Here is a 6,139-nt window from a genome sequence, read left to right as displayed (position 1 = left end):
GGAAGTTTGGCAGAGACCTTATTTATGTGAGTCTGAATGTCTTCTTCTGTTGTATTCACCATGCTCCCTGTGGGTGCCCGTAAGAGTGCATCTGCAATTATCAGGCGCTTTCCTGGTGTGTAAACTAGCTGAAAGTCATATCTCTGCATTCTCATTATCAGACGCTAAATTCTTGGCGTCATTTCATTCAAGTTCTTCTTGATGACGGATACTAGTGGGCAATGATCTGTTTCTGCAGTGAAAGAGGGTAAGCCACATACAAAGCTGTGGAACCTCTCTAAGCCAAATAAAAAAAAAAAATATATATATATATATATTTATATGACAGAATCACAAAGTGCTGCACATCAGATTACAAGTCATAAAAAGATTTTAAAAGGACAAAATAAAACAGGCAAAAAATTAACCAAAAGCAGTTTTAAAAAGGTGAGTTTTGAGTTGTTTTTTAAAAACAACTACTGAGTCCACAGTTCTTAATGTTTGGGGGAGAGAGTTCCACAGTCTAGGGGCCACAGTGGCAAAAGCTCTGTCACCCTTAGTTCTCAGTTCTTAGTCTGTTTTATAGCAAGTAAGCCCTGATCAGATGACCTCAGGGATGTGCTGGGGACATCGGGCTGTAGCAGATCAAATATGTATACATCCTATAGGCTGGTGCCAGTCCATGCACAGCTCTGTAAGTCAAGACCAGGATCTTAAAATGGACTCTAAATTCAACAGGAACCTGAGATAACAACGGTGTCACATGTGAGTACTTGGAGGATTTTGTCAAAAGCCTAGCTGCAGCGTTTTGCATGCATGTATAGCAATCTCCAGTTCAGAGCGAGATAAAATTGGGCTTAGCTTAGCCACATTTCTTAAATGATAAAAACAAGACCGAACCAGAGAATTCACGTGCCCATCCAATGTGAGAGTCGAGTCAAAAGTGACACCTAAATTCCTGATAGAGGATTTAACATAGAGTGAGAGAGGACCAAGGGCTTTCAGTATCTGCGATAAAAATCTATCAGGGGCGCATACGAGGACTTAGGTTTTCCCCTCGTTGAGTTGGAGGAAATTTGCAGCCATCCAACGTTTGATCGAATCTAAGCAATTATTCAGACGCTGAAGCTTAGATAAATCCTGGGGCTTAAAAGAAACGTACAACTGAATATCAAATTCATTCTCACGTTATGAATTTTTGCAAGCAGAAAAGAAAGAAAATTTCACTAATTTCACTAAACAATGTCACTAATGGTGTTGAATAGCACCTTAGGATTGCCTCTGCTCTTTGTAACCAAGTGTGAGAAATGGGCAGCTCTCGCATCTCTGATAGCATTAGAAGAAGCTAAAAGGTCCTTTAGATAGAGGAGTTGAACATTTAGATGAGTTTTCCTCCACCTGTGCTCCGCTTTACGACAATCACGTTTTAGACAATGAATACTGTCATTTAGCCAAGGAGGAGATTTGGAGGCAGAAACACTCCTCGTCTTAACCGGACAGATTTCATCTTAAATAAAACGGCAATAATTATTAACAAGACTGGTTGAGAAATCAAAACCATTTTGAGGAGATAGCTGTAAGTTAAAAGCATCCACAAATTTCTCCACTGTGGAGGAGTTTAAGATGCGAGAGCTAACCATCCGTCTAACGGGGGACAAAGGCTCATTAAAAGACAAGTTAAAATCAATAACATAGTGATCAGAAATATAAATGTTCTCAGAGCAAATAAAATCAATATTTAAACCCAAAGTAAAAACAAGGTCCAGTGTGTGACCTTTGCTGTGTGTAGGACCGGACACATGCTGAGTAAAATGAAAAGAATCCATAATGTTCATAAAGTCTCTGGCGAATGGGTCGGAGTCATCATCAACGTGTATGTTAAAGTCCCCAACTATAAGCACCCTAGACAGCTTCATAGTAGCGGATAAGAAGTCACTGAGCTCTGATAAAAATAACCTATTAGATCCAGGTGGACGATACACCACAGCACAGTAGAAAGGATCCTTGTTACCAATTTTAAGCAGCTGCAGCTCAAACGAAAGAAAATGTCCAATTTTCACGGAGCAGCAGGAGTAACGGTCCTGGAAAGCCACGGCAAGCCCACCACCCCGACCAGATAACCGAGGCTGGGTAATAAAAGTATAGCCATCCGGGCAGAGTTCAACAAGTGACAAGTAATCTACATCCCGCTGCCAGGTCTCAGTCAGGAATAAAAAAATCCAGTTTTTTAGATAATATAAAACCATTCAACAAGAATGATTTATTAGACAGAGATCGAGCGTTAAAAAGCGCCATATTCAATGAGCTAGAAGCCTCATTATTTGCAGAGGCTCGAGTTAAGGGACGTAAATACACAGGGTTTGAACCGTCACGTTTCTAGAATCAACTCACCGAGAGAAGAAAAAGCCAGCCCGAAGAAGAGTCTGGATAAACCCTCCTAAGGTGGCACGGTCTCAAAGAGCCGGACCCAGCCTATCCAAACAAGGCCGTGGAAAACAAGTCCCCCTCCATGGAGCTTTTCTGAACACAGGAGACAACGCACACTCAACGTTGCTTACCAGCCAAACCCCGCCGCCAGTAAAGCCTGAGCTTTACCTGAATACCTCCTCTTCTCCCTCTCCTTCTTCTTCTAGAGCAGGGGTGCCCAATCTCAGTCCTCGAGAGCTACCGTCCTGCAGCTTTTAGATGGATCCTTGTTCCGACACACCTGAATCAAATGAATGGCTTGTTATCAGGCATTTGCCAAACTTGATGGCATGCTGAAGAGGCAATCAAACCATTTGATTCAGCTGTGTTGGAGTAGGGATGCATCTAAAAGCTGCAGGACAGTAGCTCTCGAGGACTGGGATTGGGCACCCCTGTTCTAGAGGAACCACCAAAATCGCCTGACGAGGATCCAGCTAATGGAGGAGGGTGGAAAATGCTGGAGGACGACGAGACATCGTGAGGCATCATAGAGGATCGGATGGATAGCAAAGCCAGGCGATCATACACCAGGGTAGCTAATACATCATTAAAACTGAGTGAGCACAGAAGAGCAGAAAAAAATAACACAACAGTTGTAGAGCGTGACAAACTACACCCAAATACCAATCATTCCTTCTCAGTTTGAGTGTAAATGACACTCACTCTCTGTCGTGAATCTGGATGCGTAGGCTATAAGTTTCCAGTGCTCACCTTCAGCTTGCAGAAACACTGCACCAAGACGCACTCCATCTTTTAAGGCAGGGGTGGGCAATTCCAGGCCCCGAGGGCCGGTGTCCCTGCAGGTTTTAGATGTGTCCTTGAACCAACACAGCTGATTTAAATGGCTAAATTAGCTCCTCAATGTGTCCTGAAGTTTTCCAGAGGCCTGGTAACGAACTAATCATGTGATTCAGGTGTGTTGACCCAAGGCGAGATCTAAAACCTGCAGGACACCCTCGGGGCCTGGAATTGCCCACCCCTGTTTTAAGGCATTAGTCAGTGGTCAATGGGAACTTTTTTGTCCCCAGTGGGAAACTGATTTGCAGTCTGTCCATACAGAGAGACCAAAACAAGCCAACACAACACAAAACAAGCAAACACAACACACACACACAAAAGCCCAAAGAAACAGTCTAAATTCTATCATCAAAAAAGTGCAATGTGCAATGTCAACAACGTTTATGGTTTAGTGCAGGGGTAGGCTACTCCAGGCCTCGAGTGCAGGTGTCCTGTAGGTTTTAGATGTGTTCTTGATCCAACTCAGCTGATTCAAATTGCTAAATTAGGATCAGAATCCCTGAGCCAAGTCTCTGTGAATGCCATCAGACATGTGTCCTTGGAGTCACGTAAATGGGCGACATTTAAATTCAGTTCATCCAATTTACTCCTCAGAGACTGCACATTAGCCGGGATTATTGATGGCAAAGGAATACAATTGTATCATATTTGCTTCCTCAGTCCTCAAAAGTGTTCCTGTGATTAGAGGATAATCCAGGACTGGAAAACACTGAAGGGTGAAATGAATCCAGAGACGGGCAGTTCCACCGAAGGTTCAAAAGAAACTCCTGTGAGTACGTAATTGTTTGTGAGTGGCAATGACTCCAAACAACCATCAGGATTGCCAATAAAACCATGCAAAATAAAAACCCCATCTTTGTTAAAAAGAAAGTTCCACAAAGCAAAAGCCAATGCTTTAGGATTTCCTCAGGCTCAAAATAAAATAAAAAACATAACTCAATAAAGAATAAAAGTAAGTTATAACACTGACAGGCAGAAACAACCACAAGAGCAGCACCCTTCCAGTTGACAGTTTGATCCTCTTTGATGAGTCATAGTCAGTGTTTTTGTCAGTGTTCTTTTGAGATGTTCCCACTCACTTTCATGCTTAGCTGTCCACTTGAACTCATGCTCTTTATGAAGGAGCTCACGAATACAGGATGTGTTTGCAGCCAGGTTGGGAATGAATTTACAGATGAAGTTCACCATTCCCATTACGCGTAGCACTCCTGTCCTATCAGTGGGCCTTGGCATGTCCAATATTGCCTTGACTTTATCTTGGTCCAGCTAAACACCTTCTGCTGAGAGTTTGTCTCCCAGAAACACAATTTCTTGCACTCCAAACTGGCATTTGCTCTTGCTGAACTGAAGTCCATACTCTCATACTCGCTCAAGTACTCTGATTAGTTGCTCTTTGTGCTCTTGCATTGTTGAGCCCCAGATGATTATGTCATCCACATAAACTCGAACGTGTTCCAGTCCTTCGATTATGTGCTCCATTGCCCCAAGGAATATTTCAGATGCAGATATTATTCCAAAGGGTAGTCTCAGGAAGCAGTATCTGCCAAACGGTCTATTAAAAGTGTAGCATTTGGTGCTGCTTTCATCCAGCTTTAACTGCCAAAAACCTTGTGAAGCATCAAGTTTCGTGAAATACCTGGCGCCCGCCATTTCAGAGGTAATCTCATGTTTAGGTATTTGGTAATGCTCACGCTTTATGTTTTCGTTTAGATCTTTTGGATCCATGCATGTTCTCAGTTCACCACTCTTTTTCTTTACACATACCATGGAGTTAACCCAGTCGGTTGGTTCTTCAACCTCTCTTATCACCAACGTGCAAAGCTGCAAAACTGTGAACTATGTCGTCAATAGAGTCATTTGGTGATTCCACATGTGTATTGATGTAATACACTCATCTCACCAATCAAAGATATACACAGGGTTTGTCACCAATTAGTGATTCATGTGCTTCAGCAACTACAGAGAAGCATAGGTGGTGCACTTTATCCTTTACAGTTACTTTTAGTCTGCATTTGCCAAAACTTTCAATCTCTTGTCCATTGTAGTCTTTCAGGGCCGATTTTGTTCTTTGTATTTTGGGCCTTTTCTTTTATTTCTTTGATGTCAGATAAGCTGATCAGATTTGCTTTAACTACAATGTGACAAGGGTCCCATTAATTGTCAGTGGCATTGTCCACTTGTCTCCCACTATGGCATTTATTTCTGTGTCTGGCTCATATTCACAGTTAACCAAACCAACAAAAAAAGTGTCACTTAGATCAGCATCTTCAACCGTGATTACTGATTATTTTTTCTTTTCCGCTTTACCTTTTGAGAATCATTGCTTGGCAAAGTAGTTCTTTCCGTGGCAGGCGGAGCATATTTTACCATGGGCTGGACAATGTCTGGGCATGTGCTTCAGGCCACAGTGCTGCAGTCCATGCCAGACCACAAGGTGGCACTATCTGTGTCTAGAATCTAGACACAGATAGTGCCACCTTGTGGTCTGGCAAGGGACCACAATAACTTTACAGCAACAGCTTCTGATCATTACAATAGCGAAGAGAGATAACTGCCCACCGGATAGCCTGACACTTCTTCTCCACAGTACAGTATTTTTGGTCCCTCTCCGACAGTTTCTGGCTGATGTAAACAATAGAGCAATCAACCCAGCTTACCTGCTGGGACAAGACAGCCCCCCCGTCTGCAGAATAAAAGGGAGGGAGAAGTGAGGAGTGTGGTACAAAACACAAACAGTGCCTGCCACTGCTTCTCCCACTGGACCAGATCTGGAGCACCTTTTAGGGTGAGATTAATTAAGGGGTAATAACCGGCATCCCCAAGAATGTCTGACGTTGGCAGGATGGAATGGCTGCTGCCCACCTCACAAGTGGTACACCAGTACTACAGCTCCCTC

Source organism: Pelmatolapia mariae, linkage group LG18 (genome assembly GCF_036321145.2).
Source record: "Pelmatolapia mariae isolate MD_Pm_ZW linkage group LG18, Pm_UMD_F_2, whole genome shotgun sequence".
Lineage (NCBI taxonomy): Eukaryota > Metazoa > Chordata > Actinopteri > Cichliformes > Cichlidae > Pelmatolapia > Pelmatolapia mariae.
The sequence above is the reverse complement of the archived record's forward strand: the minus strand, read 5'-3'. Positions refer to the sequence as shown.